This window comes from Lissotriton helveticus, chromosome 11, assembly GCF_964261635.1.
Source record: "Lissotriton helveticus chromosome 11, aLisHel1.1, whole genome shotgun sequence".
Classification (NCBI taxonomy): Eukaryota; Metazoa; Chordata; class Amphibia; order Caudata; family Salamandridae; genus Lissotriton; species Lissotriton helveticus.
In genome coordinates, this window is record NC_136072.1 from 968752823 (window position 1) to 968780345 (window position 27523).

The following is a 27523-nucleotide window of genomic DNA, read 5'->3' on the forward strand; positions in this document are numbered from 1 at the left end:
AGTGTATAATTACACAATGTAGCTTATTACATTTTCGAAATTACGCATTAAACGCACAATGAGGAATTCCCAAAATTGCATGGACTATGCTTGCGTAATAAAAATGTTGACCAGGCCAACTTACTTGTTTGAGCAGAATGATTCCAACTAGAGAAGACCACGTCTAATTTGGATAAGGTTTGTCCCTGTCTATAGTTATCAAACTTATGGACTAGAATGAGGCCCAGAGTAATTATCGATGGCTAAAACTAATTCAAGCATTCCACCCCTTACTGTTTTGTATTTGTAAGCGACAGGCAGGTGGTGCCCATGCTTTCAAGCAGGTGGTAGCCAGGCTATCAACCCGTTCGTGGATTTTCACAGCAGAATAATTGAACAAACACACAGGAAAGACAGCAGGGTTTATGATTGCATTTCAAATAATTATTTTAATTTTATTTTATTTTATTTGGGGTTTTGATAGTGTAGTTTTCACTAGCCTCTGGTGGCCTCAGACCACTTTAGGAGCACAGGCACATTTAAAAGGAGGCAGCAAGTATACTTATAGCACAGTTGCTAAAATTGGTGGTGGAGAACCACTCAATCACCCAGCAGCGATTGACAGTACCTGGAGAAAACCCACCATTGAATATGACTAAACATAGGCAACAAAGGGGCATATTAGCAAGGACATCGTTAAAATTATCGCCGTGTTAGCGGCAGGAAACTGACGCTAAAACGGCGATAATGGGCTTGCTAATATGCGTTATAGAATTCCAATAGAAGCCCAGGTAAGATGTGCAGGACATCTAACCTGGCCTTCTATTGGAATTCTATAACGCATATTAGCAAGCCCATTATCGCCGTTTTCGCAGCAGAAAACTGCGATAATTTTAACGAGGTTCTTGCTAATATGCCCCATAGCTTTTAGGTAGCAAGAGGCCAGACTGCTCGGATGAGCAGTTGAAGCCAGCCTTTGATGCCTGTCCAGGTAGGTTATACTAAACACGGAGGAGGCCTTTCTGGGAGCAAGTATGGTCATCCAAAAACTAGGGTGAAGAAGTGAATTGTTAAGGGTCTTCTCAATTTGAGGTAGTCAATTTGTAGTCTCAGATATGAATCAGCTTTGCAGGTTTTTGTGAAAATGTAGCCACCACTGCAAATGGATATTCAAAAGTACTCCCTGGGTACACTTGAAACACAGGTAGAAAGAAAGCAAGCAGGGGATACCCATGTTTAGCTTAAATGTCACCTAAAGATCAGTCACAAAAAAGATTCGTATACAAGCCTGGTGCCCAGCAGAGTACTATAGCCACAATTGTAATCAACTGGAGCCTCCAGCAAATGTGTAATAAACCAAGGAAGCACCCCTCCCTGCACAGCCAAAGTTTCAAACTCTGAATGACCGTGACACCCCCACCACAGGGAGAAGGGTCGCCTCTTTTAGTACTGGGCTCTAGAGAGGGTTTCATCATGCATTTTAAGCCTGAAAAGGATGGGCTAACAAGTTTATAATAGCTATACATTTCCTAAGAATATTGAGAGGAAAGTTAAAGAAACGTCCTATTCTGAGGACTGTAATACTGGAGATTGTGCCTGCAGCAGGCCTGTACTATCTGCGGCACTTTATTGTCATAAGAAAAACAATAAATGAGGATCTGAAGGTCTGAGAAGAATTTCTGGAGGGGATAATGGGCAGTCAATTAGGAAACAGAGGGGCATATTATCAAGGGGGTTTATCTCCGCTTTTTTGGCTTTAAAAGCCAAGAAAGCGGAGATAAAATTATCTCCCTATTACCTAGCTGTCGCTAACACCAGTTAGCGACAGCTAGTATGAGATAGCGACCATCTTGGGCCCCACTTTGCATGTCAGTGATATTTAACACTAATGACATGCAAAGTGGGCGTGCCAAGATGTTAGCGACTGGAAACAGTCGCTAACATCGCTATCTCCTATTACCAACTTTTGGAGATATTGGCGCTAAGCGCGAATATCTCCAAAAGCTAACACCTGCCCTGAACAGTTCTTAGCCATGTTATCCAATGGGAGGTGGATAACATGGCTAAGAGCATTAGCTCGGTAATGCATGAATATCGCTGACTTTTCAGCGATATTCATGCATTGCGGCCGTTTTTTATCGCATTTGCGATAAACCTTGGTAATACCAAGGATTATCTGCGATAAAAATCGCCGCAGCTCAGCGGTAAAATTTTGTCTCTAACCAAGCAATAGCGATAATTATCGCTATTGCTTGGTAATATGCCCCAGGGTTACCATCAATGAGCTTGCGCTATTGACTTATGCAGTAAGTAGTATTTGGCAAAGTATAGTCCCTAAAGCACTCTGCCGCAGAACATGTGGCTCAAAAATAGGGAGAGAGAAAGGTGAACAGTAACATCAACCTCCAGGAATAGAGGAAATTAAATGTCAAAAGGTAATTGAGTCTAAATATACTATAATGATGGGACACACCTCCACTGCGTGTACTTGGTAAACAATTTAGCCTGAGACTGCTTTCCAATTAAACAGGCTGCCCCACTTAAGCTGATTATGTGTAGGGCCTGCAGTGAAATGAACAAAAACAAATTATTTCTCGGCTAGTATTTTAGGTCATTCAGCTAAGGCAAATAATTCCCACACAGCTCTTTAAGCTTTCATGGCATGAAGTAAATGAGCCACTAACAATTCATATGATTTAAAGATTAGTGCCCAGAGAAAAATCACTAAGGCTCCAGAACTTTGCATGTGCCTTTCTATGTAAGTATGTGTTTGTTTTTGAATGTGTATGGTACACATCTAGATATACAGCAATGGAGTGCTGTACAGACTTGGGGCAAATCATTTCATTATGACACTACCAAAGACTTTTCCAGCGGAGAGGGTGTTGAACGGGGCCAGAGGGTCAGTAGTGACCTGGAGCCTCCTGCATGATTGTTATTTGGCAATTCTTAAGGATACCTGTTGGACCTGGCCCTCTCTGTAGGGTCACCCAAAGACGTTGTGCCTTTCTCCTCCATTTCTGCTGATCTTGTTTTTGCTGGTCTTAGGACTCTGCACTTTACCACTGCTAGCCAATGCTAAAGTGTATGTGATCACTCCTTAAAACATGTTAATATTGTTTTCTCCCCAAGTGGCATATTTAATTTACTTGTAGGTCCCTGTTATAGTGGCAATACATGTGCCCAGGGCCTGTAAATTAAATGGTACTGGTGGGGTTTGCAGCACTGATTGTGCCACCCACATAAGTAGCCCTTTAAACATGTCTCAGGACTGCCATTGCAGCTTGTGTATGCAGTTTAACTGCCATGCTGGCCTGGCAAATTAAACCTTTTGCCAAGCCTAAACCTTCTTTTTTATATACATATATGTCTCCCCTAGGGTAGGCTCTGGATAGCTGAGATGGCAGGGTGTAGTGTATTTCAAAGGTAGGAGATGAACTTTTAAGTTTTACATATCCTTGCAGAGAAAAACTCTTCAATTCTTTGTTCACTACTACAAGGCCTACCTCTACCATAGATTACCCTTGGAGTTACTTTAATACATTTAATAAGCTGTCATTTCTAAATAGGAATAGCTACTCAGTTAATGTTTGGTGTCTTTGAAATTGCAATGAAAAATCCAAACTTATGGTGAAGTCGGAATTTAAATTACAATTTTAGAATTGCCGCATTTAGAAGGTTAAGTACAGAAAACAGTGATGGATGGAATGCCTGAATTAATATCAGCCACTCGGGCCACACCCAAATCCATCTTTATTTTGCACACCATGCCACCTCAGTTTCGACCTATCTATATGCAAAACAGTCTGACCCTCCTCCAATAGGAACAGTCCAGCCCGAACTGCCAATCCAGGTCCTCCCTGAACCAGAACACTAGCAACCCAGGACTGTATTTGCTCTAGTTATGAGCTCATCAGCCGGGTACGGCTTGGTTCCAGTGACACGATGTACATGTGCCCCACATCAGAGCCTACTCTTCCCACTTAGGGCAACACAATAAGTATACAAAACAGTGATGGTAGGAATCTAACTGAACACAAGCAACCCAGGACCAGTTTCACCCTATTTATGGGTTCATCAGCTGAATACATCATAGTTCCAGTGGTGCAGTGTGCACTGGACCCTCTTCTGGGAATACTCGTCCCACTTAGGCTACAAAGTAAAGTATGGCAGTTTGGGCTGGACTGTTCCAAATGGAGCAGGGTCAAGACCGATTTGCATATAGTTGGGTTCAAACTGAGGTGGCATGGTATGCAAAAAAGTCAGGGCCTGGGATGTGGCCCAAGATTAATTCAAGCATTCGATCTATCACTTGTTTGCATAGTTTACTTTTAGAAAATTGGCATTGTCCTGCCTTAGCCCTTTAGTGACTGTAGCCTGTAACTGGGTCACATGACTGGGTGCAGCTGACAGATGAGCTTTGTGAATTCCTCCTAGCCAGCCACACACAATAGGGAGCTTAGTTGTGCCTTGATGGACCATCACGGGCAGGATGGGAGAGAGCAGCTGGGCCCAGACTCACTTACACTTGAGTAGGCTGTGTCCTACCTCCACACAAAGGGCTGCACACACCCCCTGTAGTTAGTTTGGAGCCAGGACAGGGGAAGCAGGAGACTTAGGGACTTCAAAGGTAAACCTCTAGAAGCTTATTTCCCACTTCAGAGGTACAACTGGGTATACATACTGGGCCTTAGACAACAGCATTTCAGTACACTTCCAGACCTGTGGATACTCTGCAAGGAAGAAGGACTGCTGAAGAGCTACCACTCTGCCAGACTGCTGCCCTGCTGACTACTGCCTTGCTGTGCTACTTCCTTGCTGTGCTGGCCTGCTGCCTGCTATCTTTTCGCCTGGGTGAGAAGGACTTGACCTGCATATCTTGATCACAGAATTCCAAAGTGACTCCTTCTGACTTAAGACTCCTCAGGGGCAGAATTCTCCAGCAATCTTCCTCCTGCACCTAAGCTCTGCCATCTTCCAGTCTACTCTGCTAAGTGGTGCCACTCAGACCAGCCCAAAGGGGCTCTGCCTGCCTCTAAGGATCCAGCGGACCTGACACATCTCCTCTGCTGCACTGTGCAACCCTGAGCAGAATCGCAGCATCGCAGCTGATGTGTGGATCGGAACTGCTGCAAAGATCCACATCGCATCACAGCCGGCCACCGCATCAGAACTGCCACTGCACAGCACATCTTCTGTGCAAGTCCTTGCATTCCCCGTTGATGGCAGCCTCTGCGACGATACAGATGCCACATCGCAGCTCCACGGAACTGACCGCAGACACATCCTTGACTCCAGGCTTTATATCACAAGCTCTCATAGACAGTATCTTCGACATTGACACATCAGGACCTCGCACCGTAGCCTTGCCACATCCCCGAACTGACTCAACACTTTGGCTGTATAACGCATCTTTGAAGCAGATCCTTGCAAAGGCCTGCAAACCAAAATTTAAGGTACTCTGTTCAGCAGGCTTAGCTGGGTCCCTGCAGTCGGCCCATGCTCCATCGCAGTAATGCCTGATTTTGGGACTCTTTCTCGGTCCAGCATGACCAGATATCCACAGTTGCAACTTTTCACCTTTTGGTGCTATTTCCACTAAAATCTTTGAAATCGAATATCTCTGTTTCTATTATTTGGATTCTTGACATTTTGGTCTTGTTTATTTATTAAAAAATACTCTGTTTTTTAATTCTAATGTGGGCTCTTTTTGTGGTGTGTTTTAACTGTGTTACTGTTTGAAGTGTTGTTCAAATACTTTACACATTGCCACTGAATTAAGCCTGACTGCTGCGTGCCAAGCTATAGGTTAATTTAGGGTTGCTTGTGACTTCACCCGGAGGAGAATTGTGGTTGCTGCATGAGAAGGGTTTCCCCCCCCCCCAACCAGTAACTGAATTTCTTACAATTTCTTACAATTTCTTACAATGCCCTTGATACTAGTTACCTAATGCAAGTGCTTGTCCACAAGCTTTTCAAAGACAGTGCCCATGAATAGAAGATGATTGACGGGAAAGCAATTGTTGGGATCATTGATTTTGAGGATAGGCCTTCCTCTGCAGTGCCAGGGTGCGTCTAGATTTGATAGTCAGTGAAAATGTCATCAGTGATTGACATGTTGACAATGGTGACAATGGTGAACCGATGTCTGAGCAGTTTGCCAGAATGGCCTTCACTATGTATGATGGAATTTTGTTGTTTTCAAACGATGCGCCCTTTAAAAAGCTTTGAGATTTTGAGAGTTCATCAATGGCCAATGTATTCTGAGTATGGTATTTCTCATGGAGGTCAACAGGTCATTATTTAGCCAGACCTTTGAATTTGAAGGGAGAAAATGCTAACTTTTTGGGAAACAATACCGCTCAGATCACTAAATAATACGTTATTTTTGGTCGCCTGGAAAAATAGCTTCCTCTTGCACCAGCTTCTCTCCAGATTACTCAAGTCCATTGGCCAATAATGGAAAATTGGCCACTTATTCAGTTTTCATCCCTAAAGGCTTTGCTTTCTGTGTATTCGAATCTCTTTACTAGAATGAAAATGCCCCTTTTTTTTTATCGTTTTCTGAAGTTTTAAGGGAGCCCAAGGAAGTTCTTCCCTTTGAGAGGTTTTTCAAAATGTCTTCGTAATAGAAATGCATGGATCTCTGTGCCTGCTGTCTGACAAAGCTGACAATTAGTTTTTCAACAATACATTTGTATGATAACTGCCATGTCCAAGCCAGCCACACATAAACCCTGTGAAGGCACTGCATCCACGAAAGAACACCGCAACCCATCTACCAGCTTAGTACTTTCCAACTTCAAAGGTATGTTCAATTATGATCTTTATTGTCCAGAACAATACTGCTGTCACTGTAAACTCTAGAGGTACTGCTGATATTACCCTTCTTTTCGAATCATGTGGGCAATTCACAAAAACATGTAAGAGTACGTAAAATAGCTCTATCACGTACTCTTACATACTTTCTGAATGGTTACAAACCATCTAAAATGGGACTACATTGGGAATATTCAGAGAATATTCCTTTGTAATTAGTTCTAATAAAACGGACTGTGCCCTGTTTGCAATTTTGCTAATAGGCTGTTGGGGGTTTCTTGGCTGATTTACATCTAAGAGTACTCCAGTAGCACTGCTATAGTACTACTTCCTGTATTCAGAAATTCTCTTGCGAATCGGCCCCACGGTTATAACTTTGTAAGTTTTGTGCACCCTGTCATTATTGTCCACACAAATTGAGCAGTTTCTTCCAAAAACATGAATGTGTTATGGAAGAGGCCAAACTTCAAGTTTGCCCTCAATTGAACCAAAATTACCTTATGTGATATTTTTTAGAGACAATTTCATGTTATATGGTTTTACTCATCTATGTGAATCTATCATGTTTGCTAAGCTCTTTTCTATCTGAAAAAGAAAAGTTTGCGATTCAGGTTGTGCCACACTAAACTGTTTAACCTTTCCTCTTGACTGTTCATAGAGTCAGATATTACAATGTTATTATCCAAGTTCACACTTTGCAGGCACACAAGATTATATTTTGTGTATTTCTTTTACAATTTAAAAAGATGTCTACCTTGTACTCTGATATTTCTATGTTAGTGAATCGGTTGATTCACAACTTCACAAAGACTAAAAAAAATTTTCTTCTTGTTGATCTCAGCCCAGTCATAAACTTTCTATCAGACTTAGGAATTCATTGTCTATTTACAACCACATGAATGTTGGACCCCACAACCCCGCTTCAGATTAGACTTCATGAGCATGCCATTTAAGCATCACATTGACTATAACAACTATATACGATGATGCTCCTGTGAATCCCTGATTAAACTTGAAACACCTGGTGCCGGTGGGATGCCACATTTATAAATTGTAAATAACAAAGACATATGTTTAATTTATAGAAGATGAAAACTTTTAAAAGCAGCAGGACTCCAGAGCTCTTACGTGTTCCAGTTCTACGTGTCTGTACTTCATACAACCACGGAATTTCCATTGATTTCTGGAATTTCAATAAAACATTTATAATGATTTTAACAGGACTACAGATCCCAACATGCAGTGGAAAAAATACTAGACTGGGTAAGCTGCTCATATATGGAACTGGGTAACCTGAGAGCCTTGAACTTCTGAGTGCATGTGCAACTTAGAAAATCATTGAGGATGGTTTCAGAAGTTTGTGGCTCTTGATTAGCAGTTGCCTCTATCCCTTACCTCAGAAAGTATCATGATTGGATAGAAATGGAAAGGAGGAGTATTGCTCTGAACAGGTTTAGGCACATCAACTCTTTCTGAGCTAAAACAGTTGAAAGAATATACTCATAATGAAAGCTACCTATTATTGAAGTGTCTTATGATAAATGTGCTGTTAATTTATTTGACCCATGTACATTTTGTGGATTACTATTTGGGATCGGCGGCAGCCCTCCATAACGAATTATAACACTATCCCACCAGAGTGAACCCCACAATTCACTAACTTGAGCTCAAACCCATAGTAGCTATGACACAGACCAGACAAGTGTTACCTAAGCATTTTGTAAAGTACTTTTACTTTGAGAACAGTAATAAAGTTGATTTTATTGGATCTAACGGCGGCCTTTGACACCGTAAACCATGAGGTACTTATCCAACGGCTGCAGGATATCGGTGTCAAGGGACTAGCGTTAGATCTCCTCTCCTCCTTTCTGTCGGACAGGGAGCAAGTTGTCTCCTGTAATGGCCATCAGTCAGACAACTTTACCCTACCGGGAGGAGTTCCTCAGGGCTCTGCGTTATATCCTACCTTGTTTAATATTTATGTCTCCCCTCTGGCCAAGATAATAAAGAACCTGGGCTTTAAGCTGGTGTCATACGCTGATGACACTCAGCTGATTGTCTCCATGTCCCACTCTGTAGACGTCAAGCCCGCTGATTTCGCCGGCTGTATGTCGGCTGTCATGCAGTGGATGAACTCTAATTTTTTTAAACTGAATACAGAGAAGACAGAAGTCCTAGAATTTGGACAGAAAGCATCCATCTGGAACTACAACTGGTGGCCTACGACGGCGGGAGCCTTCCGGTACCAGTAGTGAAAGCAAGGAACCTTGGATTCATTTTTGATAAAGATCTGGCTTGGAAGTCCCAGGTGAACCAGGTATTGTCTGCATGTTTCTTTGTGCTTAAAGGGCTGATAAAGATCCTGCCGTTTATCCCTTACCATCTTAGGAAAACGGTTTTAATCGCCACTATCTTTTCAAGAATAGATTATGGCAATGCCCTTTATTTGGGAGCAGGGTGTGCACATCTGGCCAAATTGCAGTCCATTCAGAACGCTTCTGCCAGATTGTTACTCAGTCTGCCCAAATACCATTCCACTTCACAGGCCATCAGGCAGCTACACTGGCTCCCAGTCCAGAGTAGGATTGACTTCAAAGCGTTGTGCTTAGTGCACAAAGCACTGGCGGGAGGGGGGCCTCCGATCTCCAACATCTATTTTCAAGGTACACCCCAACCCGTCCGCTGAGGTCTGCCTCTCGCGAGCTGGTTTTGGTGTCTAAGATTAACAGGAAACGTTGGGGAGGGAAGAGCTTCTCACATCTGGCCTCAAAGCTTTGGAATGCATTACCTCAACAGCTAAGGCAAATCCCCAATCATTTGCGGTTCAGGAAGGAAATTAAAACATGGCTCTTCACTAGATAGGATAGTGGCAAGTACTTCAGCAGGTTAACCTACACAGCGCCAAGACGGCTCGGCATTAGTGCGCTTTACAAATACCAGCACTCACTCACTCACTCAAAGTCAAAACATCCAGCAATAAAAAATCCAAGCTAAATTAAAAATGTAGAGTACATTTATATAAACAAAATAACACCAAACCAATAAATAGCCAATAAGAGGATCTGGAGATATGCGTTTTAAGTGAAAATAGCATCAAAAGGAGCTAAACCTAGACCTTGGTGGCTGTTCAGCAGGACCTCAGTGCACTTTGAGGCAGACTGAGTTGGATGCCTAGGCCGGATTATTTGCTTGCTTGCTTTTGCAGTTTAATATAGCACAAACTTGACCTAAAGGTATTGGAGCCCTTTACTTGAGTTCCAGTTACATCATTAAACAAGGACACATTTGAATCTGGTTCGCCAGCTTCAAAGTTTTTAGCTATGGTCATTAGGCCACATCCTCTTGTGATCATTGAATTGGATGTACCAAGAGGGATGGCACAGTCAAGGATATTACCTTCTGAATTAATCTACAAAATGATAGTCAGAATCTCTCAAAAAGGCAAGGCAGCAGACTATCTGGAAAGCTTCACTGAATTCAGACAGCTGTTGAGCAATGCCCCACTGAAGTCATTTTCGGTGGGTGAAGCTCTGAGCAGGAAAAGTCAAATTTTGTGCCCAGGCCGGTTATCATGCTGGCTGGACCTTTCAGCACCTTTGCCAAGTCAAGTATTCTACATTAAGACCCTCATTAAAGTCAAGCAGCTGTCAGTTGGCTAATGCTCCTCTTTGAAGTTCAGACAGGAGTCAACTTTCTAAAAGGTAGTTTTCCCAAATATTTATTATATATTTATTAAAAATTCTAATTGGATTTTTAATAAATGCTAAACATAATCTTTGAATGACTAGTGTAGCTAACTTTGTAGCTGTTTAATGTCAAACATTAGAGATTACATTTTAAAATCCACTCTTTGACATTTTCTAGGATTCAGCTGCACCCTGCCAGTGAAAATATCAAATATCAAAATCGAAAGAATCGGTGCCAAAACAGACAAGTGAATATGAGGTAGAGGTTGTGGGCATAAAGGCATAACAAAATCATACAGTCATACTATTGTTCTATTAATTAGCTGAAGATTGTGTGTTGTGTATATGGACGGAGAGGAGAAGGAGAAGGAAAAGAAGCAGGTTTCCAAACAGCTTTTGGGTGCAGCTGATATTTGCAGGTTAATCTGAGATTGCAATAGGATCGCCAGACAATCATCAGGGTTCTCAGGTGAGAAACTTAAGGGAGTAATCAGGACGAATGACCATTTTGACATGTGCCTTTTTAAATGTGAATTTCTGTTGATTTTCTATACAGTGACCATGGTAAATTTAAAGATCAATCAGGTAATTGAGCAACCCTCTGAATGTGAGCAGCCAAATATCAGATGTTAGAAATAGTCAAGGCCACTAGTGTGTTCTCAGGCATCATGGAGGAACCAATATGCCTGGGAACACCCAGACAGCCCCAACAGACAGCAACACAACAGACCCTCCGCACACCATCGACCACATCCCCTTGCTAGCCTGGACCAGCGTGAGCGTCGATGACACCATCAAGACCATGAGCACAATCCACTCCGGCTCTCCGTCAGACCCATTCCCGCACCACGTCTTCAACAAAGCAAGCAGCTCCATCGCACCCCATCTATGCAACGTCATCAATCTATCCCTAAAGACCGCAACCTTCCCAGAGAGCTGGAAACACGCTGAGATAAACGCCCTACTCAAAAAAAAACAGGGCAGACCCAAGAGACCTCAAGAACTTCCGACCCATCTCTCTGCTCCCCTTCCCGGCCAAGGTCATCGAGAAAATCGTTAACAGACAATTAACCCGATACTTTGAAGAGAATAGAATCCTGGACCCTTCCCAGTCAGCGTTCCGCAGCAACCACAGCACCGAGACCGCCCTCATTGCCGCCACCGAGGACATCAGGACCCTGCTAGACAACGGGGAGACTGCAGCACTCATCCTCCTAGACCTCTTCGCCGCCATCAACACCGTCTGCCACCGCACACTATGCGCACGCCTCCACACCACAGGGATCCGTGACAAGGCTCTGGAATGGACCACCTCCTTCCTCTCCGGCAGAACCCAGCGTGTCCGCCTCCCCCGTTCCATTCCGAAGCACCTTCGAGATCATCTGCGGCATACCTCAAGGATCCTCCCTCAGCCCGACACTGTTCAACATTTACATGGCCCCGCTTGCACACTTCGCCAGACAGCACGACCTCAACATAATCTCCTACGCCGACTACACTCAACTGATCCACTCCCTCAACAAGGACCCCATCACCGCCAAAGCCAACCTCCCTGAAGGAATGAAGGCCGTCACCGACTAGATGAAGATCAGCCGTCTGAAGCTGAACTTGGACAAGACGGAAGTCCTCATCCTCGGCTCCAACCCGTCAGCCTGGGATGACTCCTGGTGGCCAACGGCACTGGGGAAGCCCCGACCTCCACCGACTATGCATGCAACCTGGGAATCATCCTCGACTCAACGCTCTCAATGACCAAGCAAGTCAACGCCTTCTCCTCCTTCTTCTTCAACACCCTCCGCATGCTCCGCAATATATACAGATGGATCCCGACAGATGCAAGAAAGACAGTCACCCAGGCCCTTGTCAGCAGCAGACTTGACTACGGAAATGCCCTCTATGCGGGAGCCCCGACCAAGCTCATCAATCGACTACAACGCATCCAAAGCGCCTCGGCACAACTGATCCTCGATGTACCATGACACGGCCACATCACCCCCACCTGAGAAACCTGCACTGGCTCCCCGTCAACAAGAGGATATCCTTCAAGCTCCTCATCCATGCACACAAGGCACTCTACAAGACCGGCCCAGCCTACCTCAACAGACGTCTCTCCTTCTACACCCCCAACCACCAGCTACGCTCCACAGACCTCTCACTCGCCACCGTCCCGCGGATCCGAAGAACAACCACCGGCGGGAGATCCTTCTCCCACCTCGCCGCCAAGACATGGAACACCCTCCCACTGAGCCTACGACAGACCCAAGACCTGCTGACCTTCAGGAGGACACTAAAGACCTGGATGTTCGAACAGTAGTGGCTCCCACCTCCCTCCCCCCCAGCGTCTTGAGACCCTCGCCGGTATGTTGTGCGCTTAACAAATGACTAGTTGATTTATTGATTGATTGAATGATGTGTGTTTTTGCTGCATGAGAATCACACTCTGCAGTCAACATATCAGTTTGGCAAACTGCTGAAAAGGTGTCTGTGCAGGATAACCGAGGACTAATGGCAATTTCTTGGATTCAGGTTGGTCCATCTGGCCTATCAAAGAGCAATGCATGACTGCCTGATAGGTATGCTGGTGAGGCAAAATAGGATTTGTGAAGTCATTCTACTTTTCTCACCAAGTTGTTTTGTCAAAATTAATTAGTTTAACTTTTGTATTACTTCCCAACAATTTCAAAAAGAGGTGGATGCTGAGAACAAGAATAACGATTGTTTACCATCATTAACAACATAGCGGTATTTCATGCAATTACGTACTAGAAAAATCAATGGTTGCCAATATAATACAAGTTCTGTGTTAGGCACCCTATTGACTCCTATTCCAGCTATGTTATGTAAACCAATCAAATAAATACATAAATAAGTAAAAATAGACAAATGAATACAAAGTAACACATGAACTGAACAGTAGGAAAGAAAGCTGGAGAAGGCACTGTCATGGGAAAATAAAGACTGGCAAAGTCAAAAGTAGTCAGATTTCCACAAAGCCAAGAAGAGTCCTCACTGCTCAAAGAAATTAATAGATGCCCAGAATTCCCTCCCGTTTGGATGGCATATCCCCAGCATAGTATTTAGTCATGCTCCCCTACCCTGAGTGCCCAACTGTCGAGTATCTGTTGTCTTGGTTTTTAGGTCTCCCCTACGCAGTGCGCACGCGTTGCATAGGAAGGAGACCTTTAGCAATTGACTCACCTTTTCAGCCAAAAACGTGCACGAGTTGCATTGCCTTCAATGGCAACGAGTGCAAGTTTGGCGATTTCCTTGCGGGGGTGAGCTTTGACAAATGGTTCCTGCTCGCTCCCGCAAGGGAAACCGCCGCTGGCCCCCCCTCTCCCCCTGCTGCCATGTGAGGCATGCGCGCGCTTGTGTTTTTTAATGTGCAAATTGACTGTCAGGCTCTGCTTTTCAAGCTGTGCCCTTCATGACTCCACACCCTTTTTTCTGCCACAAGTTGACCCTGACTTTTTGGGTTTCCGGAGAAACGCTTTTCGAAATCCAGCACTGGATGGATGAATGTTAAATTCAAGTGCAACTTTGTGGATAGAGCAGATGTGTCTGTAATTAATGCGTTGCTTTATCATAAACAAATGTTGACCATTCAATGCCTGTGGGCCAACCTCTCATTCAAGCTATGATTAACCTGGCTTCCAAGCTCCCAGCGCCTTGAATGACTTTGCTGCCCGCCTAACGGGGGAAGGGAAGGCTGTAAACCCAGGGAAGGGGCCATGTGTTGTAACCCTCATATCGCTCAATTACGGCCGGTACACTCCTGCTGGTACCACTCCAGCACGACGGGTGTGTGGCTCGGCACCATGTGTCACCATGGTGAGCAGCAGGGGCTTCTGGGAAACATCTGCTAGCTCCTAGCTGTTAAAGCGCAGCCTTCCCAGCTTCTCCATATGGGGCTTAAGTACTGGAGCCATATGGCCACAGGATTCCATGCCAAGGCATGGGAGGATGACAAGCCGGGCTCGGGCACGCTTGAGTCTCTAACTTAGGAGGGTGGGGGTAGAACAAGGGCATATAGTCTGACAGAAACCACGGGTCGTCATACATATAGATATGGACAAGGAAGTCTCGAAATAGTCAATGAAAGAAGGCTTTATTTTGCAGCCACTTTGAATTTTGCACAGGCTTCTTAATTAACTGTGCAAAAAGCTACGTTTAAATTTGAATGACAGTTTCTAGGAGACTGAATACGATGCCCGGGGGTGATGCAGACTGCTCAGCTAATGTACCTCAATTTTTACCCACAGCTTCTGTGCCATTCCTATACTTGGACTCATGCAGGGCTTTAAGTGGACCGGGTGCTGCCGGAGCTTATCACCGGCAGTTCTAACAAGCATTGGCATAGTCAATAGGTCTCGTCTTTGGGACCTTATAAGTGTTTAGCCATGCAACAGTAGGTGTTGTTGCACCAAGGATATTGTGCTGCAGAACTAAATACTTATAAGGTCCCAAAAGCGAGACCTATTGGCTATGCCAATGCTTGTTGATTTTAGCCCTAGCCTCACTCTAATTTAGTGTGTGCATGCAGGCATTGGCCTGTGTGGAACATAAACTATGTATATGAGAGAACTAGAGTAATGGAGGCCTGTGGGTTACATGTGTAAGCACCTGTTCTGTTCATGTGCACACGATTAAAGTGAGGTTGTTTCCCCAGACAGTAGAGGTGCTACTAATTAGTCTTCCATTATTGCCTTTAGGTAGATAGTGGGGGTGAAGAGTGGAGTTGCAGTCTCTGTTGTTTGGAGTGTTAAGGGTCCTTTAGGAGAGGCCAGTCTTGTGTTGCTTTCCCTCTCACTGTTCAGTGTGGCTGTTGGTGTAAAAGTCTCACATCTCTTTGTGCCTTTGCTGTGTGTACTGCATGCTGGAAAGTACCCTGATGTAAGGAGCATCTGTCTGCACAAAAGCTGTCTGGAGACCAGCCTGGATATGGCCAGAAAAAAATAACTCCCCCAAAAAAGTCTTGAAGCACGGACACAGAATTCACATCCCCTGCTGGCTGCACCTGTAATAATGTGGGAGCCACAGACATACTTGCTGCGCCAGTTCCATGTTCTCTTTGAGAGGGGAAAGGAGTGTTCAACAGATTATTAAGAGGACTGCTGTGCAACCAGAGTTGGTGTCTGCTTGACAGCCAACATCTCAGGCGTGAGGCACGCCACCCTGAGGCTGACCATTGAAGAAGAGGCTGTACCCCATCCTCAAGCACCTGAAAGACAACCTGCCTGCTGAGAGAGGGAAGGAGCATGGGAACCCAGCAGAAAGCATCATTATCCCGGGGACGTCAGAAGCAACTGACAATGAACTTCAAGGTCTCTCAACCCAAGAAAACAAAGAAGAGCAATCTGTGTGCTACAGGGATTGGAGCTCAGTCTCTCCTGACAAGTGATCAGCACCATGGTAACATTGTGAAGTTGTGTCTTAACAGTCTGTGCTGTTATGGCATTGTTGAAGTTGTACCTGAGTGACTGTGCTGGGAAAACCTCACCGGAAATCCTTGCTACACCACGGACCTTCGCATCACCTGAATCCAGCCTGCTGAGCCGTCGCTGCTCGCCGGACCCGCTGCGCGGGTCCCGCTTCGCGGACTCAGGCGGCTGTGGGATATCTGCTAGGGGCTTCCCGTGGACACCGGCAGGGCTGCGAGGGTAGAGCGGGTGGACTCAAACTCCCAGGAGTCCCCGCACGCCCGTTGTCAGCTGGGCTCCTCTCCCTGCCGGACACGCCCCCTAGGTCACCCTTGTGCTTCTTTAAGAGGAGTAGTCTTTCCCGCTGCGCGGGAGCGCGCGGGAGGGCGCCGGGAGAAGCCCGGGACAAGGGCGGGACCGTCTGTGGCCGTCCGGGGCCGGACGAGGTTGGGTTGGGCCAAGAGCCCTGGTATATTTTATCCTTATATCTAGTTACTTTTGTTAAACCATACCCAGAGGCTCTAACACCCGCATATAAATATGGCCCTGAGATCTGGTAAACAACGACTAGTGCACATTCAAACTTCTCAGGGTGTTGTTTCAGGCCCCCTAGATGCCTTTATTACCAGAGCCACAGGAATACTAGAAAAAGAAATCGAACAGGTGGAACATAGATTGTCCCTGGATCTAGTTACTGGGAAACGTTCCTCACTAGGTGCTCTGGCCTGCGCTAAAAGCCCACTAACCAATGCAGCGTTTAACTGCATTTCTACATCTAACGCCGACATAATAGTCCACGAGGATGGGGTCGAAGCAATAACACCTAGGTCACAAGAAAATACGGTCCTGAACCCTGACTATAGTTTGACTAGTACAGATGGGGAGAGCCTACTTACTGAGAATGTTAAGCGTTCCTCACCAGGAAACACGCAAGTACATGTCCTTACCCTACCGAGTACCCCCGTCCCGTTACCAGTAATTCCAAATCAGGCATCACGAAAAAGAAAACATGTTTCAAGTCCACAGGGAGTCATGACACAGAAACAACTTAAATTAGATCACGCAAATAGCTCTTCCCACTCCCAGTCTACCCAAGGACCCCCAATAGTGTATTGCCCATCACTGGCCCACTCTGGGTCCTCAAACACCTGTCCAACCTGTTTTAGCAGTGATGATGCCCTATTGGCAAAAATGGAAGCAATAGTTAAATCTTTACTGCTTCCGGTCATAGAGAATACTAGGATAATGTCCGCTAAAATAGATGTCTTAGAAGCAGCAATTAATATTAATATGGACCTCCTACAAAATCTAATACCTACTGGTATAAAGTTGAGGGGCCCAAATTTAACTGGGGGAACAACTCTAAATACGGGGATAACTAAAACCAATCCGGTGGTGACACCAACTATTAATATAAATAAGAATCAACAAACGGGGGTAAAAATACCACCTGCTAGTAGAGTCCCGGTCAAAGAAACACCGAAGACCAAACATCCATTGGCAGCTAACAATGCCCAGGGGAAAAAAGATCGAGAGAATGGTGTACCAAATCAGCAGAAAAACACCCCGGTATACACTCCTGCATTGGGAAGGGATAATAAAACCCCATATACAGACAGGAATAAGAGGACTAATAATAGAACCTCACGAAATCCATTGAGAGTTAATCTGCCCCCAGAAGCGTCACAATATACTATTGTTCTAACAGGAGTGGCCCCCCTTAGAGATGGTTTTAAAGAATCTCATGCGGATTTGCGGAATAAGGTCACATTCTGGCTGAATAAACATCGCCCACTTCCCCCGTCATCCCCTACCGAAATCCTCTATGTTAGGAGAGTAGATTGGGTAGGAAAGGGCGAAAAAGATTTGGAAGGGGACTGTATTTTAGTTTCATTTAGAGATCACTGGGTAGTAGACAGAATCCAGAGGAAAGCCAGATTCGCCCGTCTGGGTGATGTTCAGACCTTACACCTTGGCTACTTCTACCCCCATATACACCAAACTAACCATATGGGCCACAATTCATGGACAGTTAAAGGGGGAAGACCCCGAGAGCCTGCAATACACTACCCCCAATATTATCCTCCCCTTCACAATCAATTTGAGGCACTGTCAGACTTAGAATGGGTGGACTGACTAAGTGCAGCGACCCAGTTACCTAACTTAGTATCAGTGGAAGTTGAAGGAGTGTACACCCCTCCCACCTATATCCAAAACCTAGCAAGGGAGCAACTGTTTACGCTCCATAATGCCAGGATACAGAGGGAGCCTGTGGGGACTAATATTATCTCCTCTAATATAGAAAAAATTGGACCAACAGATACTTGCCTATTGAGCCCCCATTCCCCTATTCCTGTCAGTAACGATTATACAGAGATAGACCCACTAAGTTCATATATGGTGTCCTGGAACGTTGCTGGAGCCAAGTCACGCTTGGATTCGGAGGATTGGTTGGGGTTTTTAGGTAATTACGAGGTTGTATTGCTGCAGGAAACGTGGGCTACAGCTCCGTTCTATATGGCTGGATACTTAAACTTTTCTAAACCTGCAATAAAAGGTACAAAGGGGCGGGCATCTGGGGGGCTAACCACTTGGGTAAAACAGGCCTGGTGTTTTTCAGCTGTCGAATTGTATATAGATAATCCTGATATATTGGCTATTAGGTTGAGCAAAGCAGGGGGGCAGGACATGCTTATTATTAACATATATTCCAGAGGACTCCCTGGCGGCCGATGCCCCAAGTTAATTGGCGCTTTAGATACGTTATTAATGGGCTGGAATAAAGCCTCAATAATCATTTTAGCAGGGGATATCAATTCTACGATTGAGCCATTGTATCTGCCGGAGGACAACTGGGGGTCTGAAGAAGATGCCACATGGAAGATCCCCGAACTTTCCAATAAAATTCCAGTTAAAGCAACGGAGGCCGCTTTGAACTGGACAGCTTTTTGTCTTACCTGGGGTCTAAGGGCAGTGAATGGACGCACCAAATCGGATACTGAAGCTAAACCCACTTTTGACAATGGTGTGAGGAAAAGTCGGATTGATTATATCTTTATAAAAATGCAATATTGGAGTGTAATTGATGACATGGAAATCATAACACGACCAGAAAGTGACCATAACCCACTGTCCCTGAAATTTAAAATGTTTGATCAGATAAGATTAGGGGATCCTGATCCAAGGGGGCTCGGGGTTGTAACCTTAGCAAATGATCAGAGGAGAGTGAAGTGGTCACTAATTTCAAACGATGTAACGATACAGGCCGACATCGAAAATGTGGTGACAAACGCCTTAAACAATATGAGGACTGTTGCAGTTGAGCGGGGTCAGGGCGAACTACATAAGATGATGGGCTTACATGACAAATGTTTTTTCGAACTTAAAACTATTTTATCAAAGCCATGTAAGTCAAACATTGGGCACTCGAATCCCCTAAGAGCAAAATGGTACAATAGAGAATGTAGAGAGGCCCATAGTTATCTCATTGAGCAAGTTAAAGCTAGAGATTCTGGTGCAGTTAAAGAGGCTAGGAAAAGGTATAAAAAGGTGCAATGGGTGGCTAAAAAGGAATGGGAAGATGAGTTTTGGGCGGACCTTCTAGACGCCAGTAAATCAAACGACCAGACCAAATTCTGGGATATAGTCAAAAGTGGAAAGGATGGGGAGTTTCGTACTCCGTCTAACCATGTATGCCAGGAAGACTGGATTAAATATTACTCTACCCAATTTTGCCCAGTAGCCGTTGACTCCTCATCCCGACCAACTATGTTGATGGTAACATTTCCCAGCACTACGACCCTGTCCTTTACTGAAGCAGAAGTGGAGTATGCATTAGGGTTAACAAAGAGGGGGAAGGCACCTGGTTTAGACCAAATTCCGGCAGACCTATTTAAAGCAAATATAGGCCTTTGGGTACCTTATTTAACTAGTATAGCCAATACTATAGCAGGAGGTGCCCGCATCCCCAAGACCTGGAAAGGGGCGGAGATTCTCCCTATACACAAAAAGGGCGATAGATCAAACCCCGGGAACTACCGCCCGATTAGCCTAATTGACTGCTTTCAAAAAGTGTTTGCTCGAATGATTTTGGTGAGGGTTCTTGGGTGGATGGAGCTTGAAGGAATACTGTCCCCATTACAGGCGGGCTTCAGATCTGGTATAAGTACCATTGACCAGGTCTTGAGGTTTTGTATGGTTTTTTGGAAGACTGTCACACTTGGCGGTGGTACCATCTTCGCTGCTTTTATAGATTTGAAATCGGCTTTTGATTTGGTGCCGAGGGAAAAATTATGGCGGGTATTAAGGGACCTAGGAATGCCGGGGGAATTATTGGAAACCATTATTAGACTACACGAAGATAATTTCCCTAGGGTCAGATGGGGGGCACAAGGGCAAGTCACGGACCCATTCCAAGTGTCACGAGGAGTCCGTCAGGGGTGCGTTCTCGCACCCACCCTATTCCTACTCTTCATAGATCAGGTAGTGAAATTCTTCGGGTCTATTAACACGGATGCACCGTCCCTGGCGGGGACTAAATTCCCAATGTTGATCTTTGCGGACGACACCCTCCTCTTATCAAGGACGAGGGGGGGTCTGCAGAGGGCCTTAAATCACTTTGAGGAATTCTGCCACCAAAATGACCTCCAGATAAATGTGGGGAAAACTAAATTTATGGTTTTCTCCAGGAAAAAACCAATACGTAGTAGTGTTCAACTTAACGGGGTTAACCTGGATCAAGTTGACACGATGACGTATCTGGGGGTCACTCTGGATTACCGTTTGTCTTGGAAACCACAAATAGAGACCCAGCAGTTAAAATTGGCCCAATTGACTGGCTGTCTCCTGCGAGAGCAAAAGAAATCTATCACCAAAAGGGTGGCCCCTGCATTACAAATTTATGATGTTAAAATTAATGCTGCAACACTCTATGGGGCTGAGCTATGGGGTTTTATGGATCTCTCAAGCTTGTATAAAATCCAGTGCAGGTTTCTTCGCAACCTAGTGGGGCTTCCCCAATCAACTCCATTAATCCCTCTTTGTCATGACATGGGTTGCCTTCCAATAACAGACATGGCAAGGTATAGAGTAGTGTCTACCTGGAGGCGTTTGTGGACTACGGAGGAGTTGGCACTCTTTGCAAAGGAGCTAACCGAGGTGAAGTCAATTGGGCACTCAGAGCGAATCCCCTGGCTTCACTCGGTGAAAAAGAGCCTTTGTGATATGGGTCTTAGTCATCTGTGGGTTTCGCCAAGCACTAATAATTTCCCCCCGAAAAAGGAATTTAAGAGCTTATTTTGGGCCTCAACTCGTCATTCGTTGGCACATGCATCAAGTTTCGACGATTTAACGGGGCGTTTTTTAAGATTCAAATTGGATCCGGCCCGTGAGATATACTGGGATCTTATCTCGAGGCCATTGGACAGAAAACTGTTCCACCAATTTCGGGTGGGCTCTTTACCCCTTAATTCCTTTACCTCATCCTGGTGCAATAATACTACCAATCTTTGTAGTTACTGCCCCGGGTGTAAGGAAACAGAGGGCCATTTTTTGTTCGCCTGCCCCCAATATAGAGAACCCCGTTCAAAATGGCTAAAACCCATTTTTAAGCGTATGAAATGTAAAAAATCCTCGGATGCAATATGGGCCTTAAAAACAAATACAACTGATTTCACTGTGACATGTTTGGCCAAATATCTAGGCTGGGCATGGGCAATTAGAGCAAGAAGGAACTCCACCGCCACATGATTAAATAAAGTGTGTAAGTTGCATAGTACTTTTCAGTAAATGTCAAATATATTTTTTAAGAATTGTCAAATCTAATTTTTTAAGAATTGTTAAATTTAATGTCTTGTTCGCTCCTTACAACGGTTTAATAACTTTTTAACTGTGGATTTTAAATATAGTCAAGATTGTTGATTATACATAGATGTAACTATTTTATAACATTTTTCTATTATGTAGGGATAATGAAATTGTTTTAAATGATTGTTAAAATTGTTAACATTGTCTTTTATGATTTTATCATCGAAATAAAGACATTAAAACCTGAACCTGACTGTGCTGCTGCAATATCATGAAGCTGTGCCAGAGCGGAGTGGGCCACTCTGACTTCGAACTTCATCTAAGTGGACTCTGCTTCTAACCCAGCAATGCAAGCTGTGGCAGAATTGCGGTCATGCTGCTTGAAAAAGAGTGCCTGAGGCAGTATCATGGCCCATAACCCTACAACCCACCACCCCAAATCACTTGAAAACCAGAAGCAGACTTGGGACCAGCCAGTGACATGGTACAATGCCAGAACCTCCATGCTTGCACAGATTCCGAGTGGTTGCATCCACTGTGCCTTCTGCAGACTTAACCTGACTTGTTCTGCTGAGTATTTAAAGTCAACACATCTCCTCCTGGAAGCGGGAAAGAGAGCCAGCTCCTGGTCCCTGATGCAGCCACAGAGCAGACACAATTATGCAGTGGCGAGATAAGGACACATTGGACTAAGAAGAGTAATTGAGTGCACAAACTCAATAAAGGGTGTAATATTGCATCCATGCTTGACATCTTCACAAGAACAGCCCTGCCAAACACCATCCATCCAGCGTTAGACTAACACATTTCATTGTTGTGGTCTGCATCACCACATCGAATTGCATTGTCATGCATTATAGTGCCACTCAGCTGTCAAGCCGGATCACCTATTATTGCACCAATACTGAAAGCTGCAGTGGCAGTGCGGTGCACGTTACTCTTGGCAAGTTTGGGGACTGGCTCATGTGCTCACTACACCACCGACACCAACAGGCCGGCATAAATCTGACATCAGGGGGGGGAGTCACTGTCAATGCCCAATGGCTATGGTCAGACAGTATGTGAGTCTCTCACTGAGCTTTCACACTCACTTTAATAGGGCACCGTGAGCGGGAGGCATTTCAAGTTTGGTAAATGGCTTGGCTGCTCAGCTGCAGTGTGTGTATGCGGGGGTTTGGCAGTACAGCTTAGCACGCCACTTGCACCATGGTTTCAGCAACAATATAATGGATCCCTGGGGCAGATGTTACTTTTGATCCTCCTCTTGGGTTGTGTTGAATCCCAACAAAAAACATGCTTCACTCGCTCCGTTTTCAGAATACTAGGAATGTCATTAGCAAGCATTACACATTCTCTGTCTAATTGCCAATATAAATTAAGGAAATATTCTGTCTCTTTCACAGAGGTGTGTGAATACACATTTGATACAGCTGACAGTTTCTTGGGATCCATGGTTAATTCCTTGTAAGCCAAGATGTAACCCAGGTATTCTACCTCTTGCACCTCATAGATACACTTCTCAAGCTTGCATGGTAGTTTGCCCTTCCTCAGTCAATGAAACATCTCGATGACATGGTTTCAATGATCATTAATTCATTTTGAAAAAATCAAGATGCTGTCCAAATATACCAGAGCATAACTATTCAGGATATGTCAGAAAAGAGTGTCCACATACTGCTGGAGCATTGAAAGAGCATTGCTCAGCCGGAAGGCCATTAACTGATACTCAAAATACTCAAAGAGAGTCCTGAAAGCAGTTTCCCACTCATCCCCTCCCTTATTTTAACAAATGGTAGGTACTTCTCAAATCAATTTTAGTAAAAATGTGTGACCCACGCTCAGCTTCCAATATATGCTTATTCAGAGGAAGTGGATTGCTAACCTTGATAGAAATATTGTTTAGCCCTCGGACGACTACACACGGGAGTAGCTTGTTGTTTTTCTTGAAAATGGAAAAAGAGAGGACCCAGCTGGAGAAGAATATAGTAGTATTAGGTTATTTTAAAGCTCTTCCTTGAGGTACTACCTTAGTATCTTCTTTTCCATCTCGGACAGGGAGTACATTCGATGGGAAGGCATCCCAGATCCAGATTTTATTTAGATAACACTATCAGACGATGTGGCACAAGCAGACTGGCATTAGATTTAGTGAAAATACAGGAAAATTCGTAACTAGAGTTCAGGAACCACGGAAAGAGAGATCTCTAAATGACAGGACCCATTCTCTTCCAACTGAACGCTTTCATCCTTTGGACTCTTAAGCTTTTTGGTTACAAACTTGGTTACAAAACGTTTGAGCAAAATAAAATGGTTTAATTGCCCAATCAGTATATGGGCTATGACAACACAACCAAGCAGGTCCTAAAATAACAGAGTAATTAGGCAATATGATCACGTAAAAACTGACAGTCTCCCAAAGTCTATATACATTATATGAAGAAACTACCAATTCCACCCCACACTAAGTAACAGTACCAGAAATTGTTGCTCTGCCATCAACACTTTAAACCAACGCAGCTCTATCCTTCATTCATCTTTCAATTGCATGATTCTTACCCCATCCCAGACACGTAACAATTCAGATAACTTCTGAATCCATTAAAGCCATCACTTTGAGGTTAGACCTGATGGAGGAACTCAGAGAAATAGAAAGAAAAAACAAATTATAACCCTCTTCTGTGCATGAGATAGAGGGCATCCTCTGAGGAAAAGTCTTCAAGGCCAATCTCTCCTTACTCTATAGAGTTGGGCTTAGGCATTCCCTGACTCCTTATTGAGTATTATTCAACACTGCTGAACTAAATTGTCTTCATTTTTACATTATAAGCAAAGACCCTTTACTCATCGTCTTTGTCTTTCATTGTCCGATAGGGGGCCCTGGATGTAACTGACCAGTAAGAGAGACCATGGGCACAAAGAAAACATGAATGGAGCAGCCAGTTGTATTCCTTTTCTCCTCTCAATATTCAATATGTAATGCATTTAATGTTGCTTCACTTAGGATCCTCAAGAGAGTTACATGGACCAGCTCATTCTGAATCTCATCCGTCAGGCCTTGATAAAATAGGGTCTTGAAGGTGCACTCTACCTACTAGGTCTCAGCTTCTTACTGCCTAAATTTGGTGGTGTGTTACATCACATCCTAGAATCCTTACTGGATATAACAGAATGGGGAGGACTTGATCCCAAGCTAGGGATGATCCCTTTCAGCAGCCCCAATTCCAGGTGACACTATGTACTTTTATCTGAGAAGTGCCCCCTAAAAAGAAAACGCGTTTGGATGAAAAAACCTTCGACATAAAATAAACCTTCTGCTGATTTAGGTGAAGGCAGTACCAAGATTGAGGCTCTTTCTGACAGTAGGCCTCCAGAAGGTACAACTGAAATCCAATGGACTTGAGTAGCGTTGGATACCAACAGACTATGCTCGGATATGCTTGCAACTTTCAGGGCTGCACAAGCTGGACGGGCATCGCAGTCATGGGCAGAAGCTACAATTGTAGTGTTTAATAAAAAAGGTAAAGATCCCGAGTTTGTAGGCTCCTAAAGGCCAATATCACTTTTAAATTGTGATAGCAAGATTTATTCGAAGATATTGGCTACTCGTCTTTCCAGGTTCATTTCTTCATTGGTATCACCAATGCAACACGGGTTTATATCAGGCCGTAGTACCACGTCTCATATTAATAAGTGACATTATTCGATATCGCCCAGGTGGAGAGAAGAGATCTTGGTTTGATCTTACTTGACGCAGAGAAAGCGTTTGACTGTGTAGAGTGGTCATATTTGTGGGAATTAATGGGACTTTCAGGGTTCGGTCAATGCTTTCTGACTGCTATTCAGGTGCTTTATTCCTCTCCAGTAGCCAAGATCTCTATGAAGGGGCGAATGTCAAATACAGTTAACATCACTAGGGGCACCAGGCAAGGGTGCCCTAGCTCACCATTATTATTTGCCTTTTACATTAACCCTTTCATTGAGTTGTTGGCAGATAATGCTTGGATTACACCATTTGTAGTACATAATGTTCCATACACTATATTCGCCTACGCAGATGATGTTGCAATAGCCTCCTCTGACCCTGTTGTGGCATTACAAGAGATTTAACCATTAGCAGTGGTATTTGGTCAAGCTTCTGGCTACAAATTAAATGTAATAAAAACATAAATATTGACGTCAGATACTATTTCAATGAATGACCCACGTGTGGAACAGGAAGTACTATACTTGGGTATAAAACTACACTCGTCCATGCTTGAAATTTTGGATGTTAACTGGGGGGATTTAGTGATTAATATAAAGAATTCCTTTGACAAATGGTCACGACTACATTTGACACTCATTGGCAGGGTAAATGTGGTTAAAATGAATGTTTTAGCAAAGGTGTTGTACTTATTCAGAGCAGTACCCTTAGAGTTCACTCTACCCCGAAACAAACCATCTGTTCAAGATTTATTTGGGCCCCGGGGAGACCAAGAAGAGCCATGCGATTCCTAACTCTTCCGGTTGATCGTGGGGGACTAGATTTGCCAGATTTTATGTTGTATTTTTATACATGTTTTCTTTTAAGGTTGAGAATAATGTTGACTGGAGAAGATATATCTAATGTGGCAGAAGCGCCCTCGATATACCAAATGCAGTTAGGACCTGAAACTAAACAATTCTTATTTAAAGAAATAGATGGGAGCTACTTTAAACGCACCAGGTTTAAGGTTTTATCATCAGCATTAAATGTTTGGAAGAAGGTTGGAAAACTATTACAAGTGGGGAAGCTGTCCTTATATACTCCTACCAATGCTACTAAATTGTTACCTCCAATCTTGTGTGATGTCTTAGCAACGAGGTGACGGGCACTTGGGATTGTTCATTTGGGGGACTTCTTTGGAGCAGATGGGGCGGTAATTTCTTTTATTGAGTTATCCTGTCTGTTTAATTAACCGAAACAACAATTCTTCAAATATTTACAATTTTGTGATTTTATAATTCGGCGAAGGATTGCATGTACTCCCAACTTAGTTATAAATGCTATACAACGCCAGGCAAAAATTGGGGAGGTATATCAGCAATTATTAATTTATAAGAAAGATGATTTGCAGAAAAAAAGGGATAAATGGGCTGAAGTTTTTTCAAGGGAGGCCCCTCCTCTAGAGTATGTTATTGCCTTGTCTAAAGAATCCTTAATGTCAGCCAATCTGCGTGTACAATGTTATAAGACTATTTTTAATTTATATTATACTCCCGCTTTTATGGCTAAGTAGAAAAGTGGACATGATGGGAAATGTTTTCGTTGTAATGATAACAATGCGGATGTGTTACATATTTTTTTCAAATGTGGGAAGCTGAAGCATTTTTGTGCGCACTTTGAACATTTTTTAAATGATTTAATTGGCAAAACATTTATTATAACTCCTGTTATTATGATATTGGGGACAGATATTCAATTCAGAAGGGGTGTTGAACTCCATAAACATCGTCATCTTTTATTTTTCGCTATGACTGTAGCAAGATTGTGTATTGCTGCCACCTGGCTTAAAGTGGATCCCCCTTCTTTTTTCCAATGGAAAAGTAGAATGCGTAATCTCTTCAACTTGGAATTTAGTTTGTATGCTGTTAAAGGGGTGAACAAACGGAAAGTCGGTAGCGATCTGTGCCCTTCTCGGATTACATGAATGTGCCAATATGATGAATTAATGTAATTGATTTATGTATTGTAATAGCTCTTCTTTTATCGTTTGTTGTTTTGGAATTGCTGTGGTATCAATAAATAAATAAAATTAAAAAAAATGGATACCAACAGACTTAGAGCAGGACAGA